The following is a 12346-nucleotide window of genomic DNA, read 5'->3' as shown; positions in this document are numbered from 1 at the left end:
TTTAAGAGCAGCTGAACTTACTATTGTTACCAACCAGTCTTAGGTAGAAGAGATTCTGAGTCGACAAATCACAAAGGTGACAAAGTCACTGTCTAGATTCTCTGTCACAGCAGCAACAACTTCAAAACTTTTATCAGCAGTTTTCTACAAAATGTAGTTTTATATGAATTGTTTATTTTATTCTGGTTTTTAGTGTCATGGTGTAATTCAGCCCACCATGTTCATACTGAATATTAAGCACCCATTTACATTAATCCTATGCATTTTCCATTTTATCCTCCCTGCATTCCTGTTTTATTTTCCCCACGTTGTCCTATTCTCTCCTCATGTTCTTTGCAAATGAGTTTAGAGAGTGAGTGTTAGTGTGATGATTTATTTAAACCCTCTGAATAAAAGATTGAAGACCCAGTCCAAGAATGGAGCATACCATTCAGTTCAGCGGTGCAACTCAAACTTGTTTCTTATTCTCGTACTTCTTTCTGACTGAAGGTTCCAAGGCAGTTTTGGAGACTAGAGAAGTTCCGCAAATGCACTGACCAATATTTCTTCTATAAATTATACTGGAAAAACTGCAGTTCAATTTATTTTAATTTATAGGCTCTGCACGTGTGTGAACTGCTGCTGCTTTTACACAAAACTGTTACATCTTTAGTTCTATAAATGCCTTCCCTAGTTCTGTGGCATTAGGTGCTCCTTTAGCACAATTGTTGTCGGAGTCTACTTGCACTGTATACTTGGTGAAAAGCACGCTTCGGGGGGGGTGGCAGAAATACCTCCTTGTTATTTTATTTGGAAATTTGAAGGTTTTGCAAGTGTATTTATTCAAAAATTAATGGTGGATTGAAGGAAAAGGAGATACGGTTAAAATTTGATTTGAACTGAAAGTTACTTGGTTTTACAGTAAAAGGAAAAGGTCATGGTGCATCTGTTTCAGCGTCCACATCGTGCAAATAACTAGAAAACAATAATAATGGAGACACAAAATACTCTGCAGATGCTGGGATCAAAGCAACACTCACAACATGCTGGAGGAACTCAGCAGGTCGGGCAGCATCCGTGGAAACGATGAGTTGACATTTCGGGCCGGAACCCTTCGTCAGGACTGTAGGGGGAAGGGGCAGAGGCCCTATAAAGAAGGTGGGGGGAGGGTGGGAAGGAGAAGGCTGGTAGGTTCCAGGAGAAAAACCAGTAAGGGGAAAGATAAAGAGGTGGGGGAGGGGATAGGCAGGAAAGGTGAAGAAGGAATAGGGGAAAACACAATGGGTAGTAGAAGGAGGCAGAACCATGAGGGAGATGATAGGCAGCTGGGGGAGGGGGCAGAGGGGGAGGGAATTACCGGAAGTTGGAGAATTCTATGTTCATACCAAGGGGCTGGAGACTACCTAGACGGTATATGAGGTGTTGCTCCTCCAACCTGAGTTTAGCCTCATCATGGCAGTAGAGGAGGCCATGTATGGACATATCTGAATGGGAGTGGGAAGCAGAGTTGAAGTGGGTGGCTACCGGGAGATCCTGTCTGTTGTGGCAGACAGAGTGGAGGTACTCGATGAAGCGGTCCCCCAATCTGCGTCGGGTTTCACTGATGTAGAGGAGGCCACACCGGGAGCACCGGATGCGATAGATGACCCCAACAGACTCACAAGTGAAGTGTTGCCTCACTTGGAAGGACTGTTTGGGGCCCTGAATGGTGGCAAGGGAGGAGGTGTAGCACTTACGCTTACAGGGATAAGTGTCGGGTGGGAGATCCGTGGGGAGGGATGTGTGGATAAGGGAGTCGCGGAGGGACCCATCCCTGCGTAAAGTGGAGAGGGGTGGAGAGGGAAAGATGTGCTTAGTGGTGGGGTCCTGTTGAAGGTGGCAGAATTTGCGGAGGATAATGTGCTGGATCTGGAGGCTGGTGGGGTGGTAGGTGAGGGCAAGGGGAACTCTGTCCCTGTTGTGGTGGCGGGAGGATGGGGTGAGGGCCAAAGTGCAGGAAATGGAGGAGATGCGGGTGAGGGCATCATTGATGACGGTAGAAGGGAAATCATGATCCTTAAAGAAAGAGGACATTTGAGATGTCCTGGAACGGAAAACCTCATCCTGGGAGCAGATGCAGTGGAGACGGAGGAACTGGGAATAGGGAATGGCATTTTTGCATGTGGCAGGGTGGGAAGAGGTATAGTCGAGGTAGTTATGAGAGTCAGTGCACTTGTAGAAGATGTCAGTGGACAGTCTGTCTCCAGAGATGGAGACTGAGCGACCTAGAAAGGGGAGAGAAGTGTCTGAGATAGACCAAGTGAAATTGAGAGCTGAGTGGAAGTTTGAAGTAAAGTCGATGAAATTGACGAGCTCAGCATGGGTGCAGGAAGCAGCACCAATGTAGTCGTCAATGTACCAAAGGAAAATTTGGGGAGCAGTGCCAGAATAGATTTGGAGCACAGACTGTTCCACATAACCAACGAAGAGGCAGGCATAGCTGGGGCCCATGTGAGTTCCCATAGCTACACCCTTAGTCTGAAGAACCAGTTGACGGAACTGGTTCTCACACTTAATAACTTCTCTTTTGGCTCTTCCCACTTTCCTCAGACATGATCGAATGGCGGTGTAGACTTGACAGGCTGAATGGCCAAATTCTGCTCTATTTCATAGTCTAAAGTGGAGGTAGATACACTTTTGAAAGATTGGAGAATTGAGAGTATGGGGATCTGGCAGAAAGGAAGAGGTGAGGTCTGGATTAGATCAGACAAAAACCATGCTGAACACCAGGGCAGGTTTGAGGGACAAGTTAACCTCCTGCTACTCTAATTTTTTTTAATGTTATTGTGTGTTTTCTTGTGTCTTTTTTCTCTGTATTACCAGAAGCCTGGAATTGATGTTACCTATTAATCAAATTTATCTTTTACCCTTCTGCCACCTACCTTTTACTCTCCTTCACTGGAGCGTCCATTGGCCTTAACTTGGAAATGATTGCTACTGAAATTAAAAGAATAGGAACAGGAGCAACAATGAATGTGCACAGTTACTGCAAGATAAAGTTATCTAATCTTGTCTCCAGTTAGTCATAGTCATACTTTATTGATCCCGGGGGAAATTGGTTTCTGGATCAGATTTCCCATCTGAGATCTAATAGTTACTTTCCATCTTCCTGTTTAATGACATTTAACCCTTTGAAAGATATGTTTAAATCCAGTAACAATTTTCATATATATATAAGATCAAAGTACTCTGTAAAGAAAAGAAGTACAGACTTTAAATTGTAGAGCAATTCTCTCATGTGATTATTGCAAATGATTTATTGTTATTTTTGACTAAATATTCAGCTTGACAGGAAATCAATGATGTCTTGCAAGAGAAAATAAGAAAGAACCTTTTGTAAATGGCTCCCCAGAGAGGTGATACGCAAATATTCTAATCTGTTCAGTCCATGAGCTCTTTGCTCTTTGCAAGTTAACTCTTTCAGTGATTAGAATTCTGTCATTAAGCTCAATGTGCCTGGCCAAAGATGGTGAAAATCCCAATATAGTTCTTATTCCTAATCACGAGTGAGTCATTCTCGTGTCTTGACCTCAAGAAGGTGAGAGAATGTCAGCTCTAATATCATCCATTGGCTGAACAGCCAGACAACATTGTCTAGGTTCACACAGGGAGAATGATCATTAAGAAAATATTTTGAGGATCACAAGAGCTGACAAAATAATTACTTTAGAAAAGAGAATTGAATCCAGGTGTCATCCACCCTCTAAAACTTGTCTACTGAAGGACTAGTTTTTAGTAAATGCTATATTAATATTAAAAAAATGGGAAAACGTAGATGAACAATATACCTCAGTGTTTGAACTTTCATTCCGACAACAGTTAATGTTTCACAGCAGGAAACCTAAACTGTGTCAAGTCTCTTTCGGCTCAAAATGATGTCACACCAAAGTCATCCAATGCTGCTGGAATTATCAAAATGCTGGCACAAAATGCTCCTCCTCTCCCCTTCCCTTCCCTTGGAGCCTGTGACATGCCTGATGAAAGCTGTTTAAATAGCCTGCTCCACATCTTCAGTCCAATTCTGGACTTTCCCCTGGGAGGCACCTGACATTTGTCCTCTCAAAGACATCCAGATTGATGACAACAGTAGTTACTACCCGGCCCCACAGCAAATGATCTTTTATTTTTAGTAAAATATTCTGGAAGCTTCTGGCAGATTCTATGCTTTGTCTAATGTACTGAATAAAAGGGTAGCAAAGCATTCAAAATTCCGACATTCTTCCCAATTTTTTATATTTCTTGATCACATTGCCCTCACTTTCCACAAATTTTTGTTATTCTGCAAAGTCAGATTATTGTTGCTATCTCACATTGAACCCAATGGAAAATGTCATTATGATAGTGACATGGGTGAGAGTCCAGGCCAGAACATTCTCCAAGCCATGCCTCCGTTCAGTGCAACTCCAGATGGAAATTTACAGCTACACATTTTACTGTCTGGAATCACTGTAAGGAACATGACTTACTCTTTTCCATTATCTGTGCTGTGAAACTCTTGCCTCAGTTTTCATTTTATTGTATCATTTGCAGGATTTTAAAACCAAATGGAATTTTATTATTTTCCCCAAGATTCAGATGATAAGTTCTAAAAGCTGGTGTGTGCCTTGTATCACCTTCCCTTTGAGTTAACTTCATTTTGGGAGCCAACAAAGTAGCATCACATTAAACAGAACAACCAATAAGCAACGACCAGTAACAATAATAAATTTTGCAAACCTGCAGGGAGCACTGCCACGCGAAAGCAGCATCCATCATCAAAGACCCCACCATCCAGGCCATGCCCTCTTCTCACTGCTGCCATTAGGAGGGAGGTACAGTTCAAAAGTTCAAAGTAAATTTATTATTGAAGTACAGACAGTATATGTCACTATCCTCAGATTCATTTTATTGTGGGCATACTCAATAAATACACAATAAGGGAAAGACAGCGCCAACTTGGGCATTCAACCACTGTGCAAAAGACAACAAACTGCAAATGCATAAATAAATAAACAAACAAACAAACAAGCAAGCAAGCAATAAGTATCAAGAACATGAGATGAAAAGTCCTTAAAAGTGAGTCCATAGGTTGTGTGACAGCTCAGTGATGGGGTGAGTGAAGTTATCCCCTCTGGTTCAAGAGCATGATGGTTGAAGGGTAATAACCTTTAACCTGAAGCTGGTGGTGTGGGTCCTGTGGGTCCTGAGGCTCCTGTATTTCTTCCTGATTGCAGCAGCAAGAAGAGAGCATGGCCTGGGTGGTGGGTGGTCGCTGATAATGGATGCTGCTTTACTGCAACAGTGCTCTGAGTAGATGTGCTCAATGGTGGGGAGGGTTTTACCCTTGATGGACTGGGCTGCATCCACTAATTTTTGTAGGATTTTAATTCAAGGGCATTGGTGTTTCCATACTAGGCTGTGATGTTACCGGTTAATATACACTCCACCACACATCTGTAGAAGTTGGCCACAGTTTTAGATGTCATGCTGAATCTCCGCAAACTTCTAAGGATGAAGAGGCTTTGTCCTTCGTTTCTTCATAAAAGCACTTACTGTACATACTGGGTCCAGGACAGATCCTCTGAAATGATAACACCAAGGAACTTAAAGTGGCTGACCCTCACCACCTCTGATTCCTGATAAGAACTGGCTCATGGGCCTCCAGTTTCCACATCCTGTAGTCAATAATCAGCTCCTTGGTCTTGCCGACATTGAGTGAGAGGTTGCTGTTGTGGCACCACTCAGCCAAATTTTGAATCTCCCTCCTGCAGTATATGCTGAAACATCCCCACCTTTGATTCAGCCAGCGACAGTGATGTCAGGCGCAAACATAAATGAGGCATTGGATCTGTGCTAAGCCTCACAGTCATAAATATAAAGTGGGTAGAGCAGAGGGATAAACATACAAACTTGTGGTGCACCTGTGCTGATGGAGATTGTGGATGACAATTGTTGAGGCAGGTTACCACGTGTTTCTTAGGCATTGGTATAATTGAAGCCTGCCTGAAGCTGGTGAGTGCCTCCAACTGGTGATGCAAGAGGCCAAAGATATCAATGAACATTCCAGTTAGTTGATCAGCACAGGTCTTTAGTGGTCAGCCAGATGCTTTCCATGGGTTCACCCTCCTGAAGGATGCTCTCATGTTGACCTCGGGTTCTGAAATCATGGGGTCATTGGGGGCTGTGGGATTTCATGAAGGTTCCTCCATGTTTTGATGGTTAAAGTGAACATAGAAGGCATTGAGCTCATCTGGCAGTGAAGCCTTATTGTCACCCATGTCATTTGATTTCACTTTGTCAGAGGTGATAGCATTCAAGCCTTGGAATAGCTATCGAGCATCCTTCAGTTATTCAGGTTTGATCTGGAATTGCCACCGCACATGAGGTGGTCTTCTGTGGATTGTACATGGACTTCTTGTATCTTACTTGGTTGCCAGACCTGAATGCCATTGATCTAGCCCTCAACAGATTGCTGAAATCATGATTCTTCAGGGTTTTTGGCTGGGGAAGACTCTGAATGATTTTGTAGGGGTACACTCATCTATAATCGTTTTTATAAAGTCCGTGACAACCATGGTGTACTCATTCAGATCTTCAGAAGCTTCCTTGAACACGGCCCAATCCACTGATTCAAAGCAATCCCATAACCACTCCTCTGCCTCCCACAACCACCTCTTTGATGTCCTTATCTCTGGAGCTTTGCTCTTTAGTCTCTCCTTGTATGCAGGTAGAAGATCTGCCAAATGATCAGACTTCCCAAAGTACAGTCTACCCATTGCTATATGTTGTATAGCGGTGGTCAGGTGTGTTGGGACCGCTGGTGCTGCAGATATGTTGATGGTAACTGGGCAGAGATTTCTTCAAACAAGCCTGATTGAAGTCCCCAAATATGGTTTGAAATGTGTTGGAGTATGCTCTTTTTTGTTTGCTGATAACATTTGATAGCATTCGATATTTTGAGTGCCTGATTAATGTTGGCTTTTGCTGGTATGTAAACTACGGTCAGGATTACAGAGGAGAACTCTCTTGGAAAGTTGAACGGTTGGCACTTAATCATTAGGTGTTCCAGGTCAGGGAACAAGAGTGCAACAAGACCACTCCATCTAAGCACGACAAAACTTATTATGAAACACAGACACCACCACTTTTTGCCTTCTCTGAATCAGTAGCGCTTGAGGGGAAATTATAGGCTACAGGTTGCAGTGAGAATAATTCAAAAGAGGTATATTTAAAAGTTTTGTAAGTAGTCCGCAACACATTACCGTGGTTCATCGGCATCAGCTTGGAACGTTTCAGGTCTCAGCCTGAAGCATCAAAACTTTATTCTTGCAAACAACAGGAATTCTGCAGATGCTGGAAATTCAAGCAACACACATAAAAGTTGCTGGTGAACGCAGCAGGCCAGGCAGCATCTCCAGGAAGAGGTGCAGTCGACGTTTCAGGCCGAGACCCTTCGTCAGGACTAACTAGTATCTTGTATCTAACACATGCTGTGAGATGTTTTGTGAAACAGTTATGCAGAACATGATGTACTGAATTTCCAGCTGGAAAATTAAAGAAAAAAAATCAGAGATATTGAGGAAGATCTAGTACAGAATCACTTTGCGTCTGAACTCAATGACTTTAGAGCAAAGTTCCTACATTCTTCCATGATTATTATGTGAAATTAGTTCATCCAAATGTATCAGTAAAGTTTACCTTTAGAGTCCCTGATCCTGGTATACTCACAGCTCTAAGTTTATCTTTCCAATGTTAAACTGCACTGTCAAAAATCCCATCACATTGGCTCACAGATATGCCATATATCACCATTTCTTACATCTTGTAGATATATGAAGTACAAAGGAAAAATGAAAGCCTCATTATCTATTGAGGTCACAGGATGGCTTATCCCAGCCAGGCACCAATCATTAAATAAGCAAATAAGGAGTTATTTTTAAGCATTTGTTTATGTGAAATAGATATCACTGATAAAGTTAGTACTTTTGTTCATCCCAAATTGTCCTTGATAACCATTGCAGTGCTTCTGATGATGTTGGTTTGGATTTCCAGAATTTTGCTTCAGCAACATAAAGGAAAGGTAATATACTTCGAAATCAGGACACAGATTCTTCCCAGTTTATAAACTCCTCCCTTATGCATAGCCTGTACATCTGAACAAGCATTTGGAACACTGCTGGCTAAAAGTGCTGGCTGCTGGGGAGTTGGCAGGTGATGGTTCTTAACACTGGCTGGAAGTCACCACATTGCACCCAAGAAAAATACTTTCTAATTGACATGTTGATACCTGTTTTGCAAACCCTATAAGAGATGTGTCATTCAGGCCCCTGTCTACAACAAAAATCTTTTAAAAGAATATCATAGTTAGCCAGAGACAGGCTTAGGATAAATTGTTAATATCAGCTTTGCCATTAAGAGCAAAACCAGAATTAAAATGCTTCTTCAGATTACCTATTCCTACGGGACAACCCACCTCAGTAGGCATCTTCTGCTGTGAGAACTTGGTTTGTTGCGACATTTCTAACTTGTGACCTGGTCAGATTAGGTACAGTTCTCAGGAATGGAACCTTTCTGTAACCTGGGGAGGATTAACTGGATGTTACTCTTAGTCTTGTTAATTTCTCCAATACCATTCTTTTAGTATCACTAATTTATTTCAGCTTTCATTTTAAGTGGACCTGCTGCTCTTCGATTTCCTCATTCCCCCCCCCCCAGAACTGTTGCTTCAGTTTTAAAATTATGGGATTAATGTGAGCATATTTTTTCCAACAGACAGATGTATCTTGGAAAAATCAGTTGACACTGTAACCCAATGCTTTAATTTAATCTGCTTATTGGATTAAATTTAAAGGCATCCATTAGTCTTGCGAGACCATGGATCTGTGCCTGGAAAGTCTTCACTCTCCAGGGCGCAGGCCTGGGCAAGGTTGTATGGAAGACCGACAGTTGCCCATGCTGCAAGTCTCCCCTCTCCACGCCACCAATGTTGTCCAAGGGAAGGGCAAGGGCCGATACAGCTTGGCACCAGTGTCGTCGCAGTGCACTGTGTGGTTAAGTGCCTTGCTCAAGGACACAACACGCTGCCTTGGCTGGGGCTCAAACTAGCGACCTTCAGATCACTAGTCAAATGCCTTAACCACTTGGCCACGACCTTATTAGATAGCCTGCCATATATGATGTAGACCAGAGAGGATGAAAATGAAAAATTTCAAGAATGCACCAAATTTTCAGTAAGTAGCAGAGTAAATTTGCTAAACATACCGCAGGCTACTTAAACTCCTTTTCTGTTAGTGTGATGAAACTCAGAAGCACGGAAGCCACAATCCCAGCCACACTAGTGCTGGTCCTAAAACATAAAACAGTGCAGCACAGCTACAGCTCTTCAGCCCACGATGTCTATGCCAAACACAATGCCAAATTAAACTCACCCCAGCTGCCTGCACAGGGCCTACATCCTGCACAACTGTGTAAGATTATTAAATGGCTCCCTGGTGTGAGGGGCTTTCGACCGCGCGATTCACCTTATAACGATCTTGCACTTTGTTATCTACCTGCATTGCACATTCTCTGTAGCTGTTTGACTTTAAACTGAACTGATATTATTTTACCTTATTCTACCTCAATCCACTATGTAATGATTTCATCTGTGCGAACAGTATGGAAGACAAACTTTTCACTATATCTCAGTACATACGATGATAAGCCATTTCCAAGCCTTCCATATTCATGAGCCTGTCTAAATGACTCTTAAGCATTACTGTTGCATGTGCTTCCACTACCTTCCCTGGCAGTACATTCCAGGTACTTACCACTCTCATACAGTGAATGAGTGATGAGTATTCCGGACAGGGGGACCCACATGCATGTGCAGTGTTTGCTGAAAGCAGCCTTACAAATAGACAGGGTGGTGAAGAAGCAACACACACAAAATGCTGGAGGAACTCGGCAGGCCAGGCAGCAACTAGGAAGAGTACAGTCAACGTTTCAGGCCGAAACCCTTCGGCAGAGTGGTGAAGAAAGTGCTCAGCATGCTGGTCTTCATCAGTTATGGCACCAAGTTTATGAGTAAGGACATTTATTGCAGTTATACAAAATACTGGTGAGGCCGCAGTTGAAGTATTGTGTACAGTTTTGGTGACACTATTAGAGAAAAGACATTGTCAAGCTGGAGAGGGTGCAGAAAGACTACAGGGCCCAAGTTATAGGTGAGAGAGGGTAGTCATATTGGACCTTATTCCCTGGAGTGCAGGAGAAAAAGGGGTGAGCTCATAGATTCATAATATCATGAGGGGTGTAGATAAAGCAATAGCCTTTTCCCCCAGGACTGGGGAGTCCAAAACTAGATGGCACAGATGCAAAATAAGAGGGGAGAGACTTATGGAACCTGAGAAGTAACTTCTTTACACAGAGGATAGTGAGTACCTTAAATGAGTTGCCAGAGGAAATGGTCAGGGCAGGTACAATCACAACACTAAAGAGGCACTTGGATGGGTTGATGGAGGGGAAAGGCTAGGAGGGTTATGGAACAAACATGAACAACTGGAGCCAGCCAGTAAAGTGCTGTGGTCAGCATGGAGCAGTTGGGCCAAAGGTCTTGTTTCTGAGCTGTACAACTCTTGACTATATAACTCTGGAATAATCTTGCCTTCTAAACCTCCTTTAAGGTTTTCCCCTCTCAACTTAAAAGTTATACCCTCTGGTGTTTGACATTTCCACCCTGCGAAAATGGCTACCTATGCTTCTCATAATTTAGTATACTTTATAAGAGGCCCCTCAGCCTCTGATACTTAAGAGAAAATAACCCAAGTTTGTCCATCCTCTTCGTATAGGTATACTTTCAAATCCAGGCAACATCCCAGACAGTTCCTTCTGCACCCTTTCCAAACCCTCCACATTCTTCTTGTAAAATGACCCAACAGCAAACAATAATCAAAATGCAGCCTAACCAAAATTTTATACAGTTGCAACATGACTTCCGTATATTTACACCCAACTCCCTGACTGAAGGTTAGGGCACCATGACCCTCCTTTGCCACCCTATACACTTGTGTTGCTATTTCCAGCGCCTAAGGACTACTACCGCAAGATTACAATGTACACCAGTGCTCATAGGGTCCTGCCATTTACTGTATACTTTGCTCTTACACTTGACTCCCAACAATGCAACATCTTACATACTTGTAGGCTTAAATTCCATTTTCCATCTGTATTTCCAACTGATTTTTACTCCCTCGCATTGTAGGATGGATAGAGGCTTTTCGATAAGTAAATTCTAATTAAATTCAAATTCTGATGTACATCCTACAGTATCATCTACATTTTTGATAAAAACTGAGATTGATCCCATCAACTCTTAGTGACTTATGTCGTTCATGAAGCCCAACACCACCATCTCTGTGATATCAGCCCTCCTTAGGTTAAACCCTAGAGTAATAACCTGCAGCACTATCATGGAAGCACAAAGATTGCCACATACGGAAGTTTTCATTGAGTCCGAGATCCATCTGGTCACTCGTTCCAGCTATAGCACAACTACTTCCACTTACAAACTTTTCAAAACACTTCAGTTGAGCAATATCAAAAATTGATGCTGAGCCACAACTTACTGGTGTAGACATAATGCATTGTAAACCTGCAGGATTTAAGCAGGATTTTAAAGATGAAAATGTTGGCATGCAGATTTTTGGGTATTAAGCAAATAGAAGGATATGGAGTTAGAGTGAAAGAATTGGCAAAATTATCTAACATAAAAATACTGAACAGCGGATTAAGTGTTAATCTTGCTTGCACAGGTATAAGATCATGGAACTTAGTAAAACATGGAATTTCTGCATCCAAGGAAAGGTGGAAAAAGGGGTTAGAAGCATAAGAGCGCACTGTCAGCACAGACCAGCTGAGCTCAGTGGCTGCTTTGTATGTGATAGATTTTATGGAACTCTTTACTAAATGATTGAATCTAGGAGATTTATGAAAAGGGAAACAGTGCTTCTACAGTCTGAAAAAAATCAACTGACCAATGACAAGATGGCATTTGGATTTAAAAGTGAAGAAAAACATGTAAAAATTAGGTAATGCAGACAGTGCTCCTACTATTTCATAAATAAATATACTAATTACCACAGAGCAGACACCATAGATTGGAAGCAGGTTAGAAGGAAGAAGTAATAGATGACTGTAGTTTACTTGAGCCATCTTATTAAGAGACAAAGACAATGAGGATCTGTGCATACAAGGAATAGAATACTCCTAATTGCATGGTTTTCCAACACTTCCCACTGTTGGCCAACAATTTGAACTAAGAATGCTGCTTACTAGACACCAATTTGTATATACTAGAAGGTTACACACC

This window comes from Mobula birostris, chromosome 1, assembly GCF_030028105.1.
Source record: "Mobula birostris isolate sMobBir1 chromosome 1, sMobBir1.hap1, whole genome shotgun sequence".
Classification (NCBI taxonomy): Eukaryota; Metazoa; Chordata; class Chondrichthyes; order Myliobatiformes; family Myliobatidae; genus Mobula; species Mobula birostris.
The sequence above is the reverse complement of the archived record's forward strand: the minus strand, read 5'-3'. Positions refer to the sequence as shown.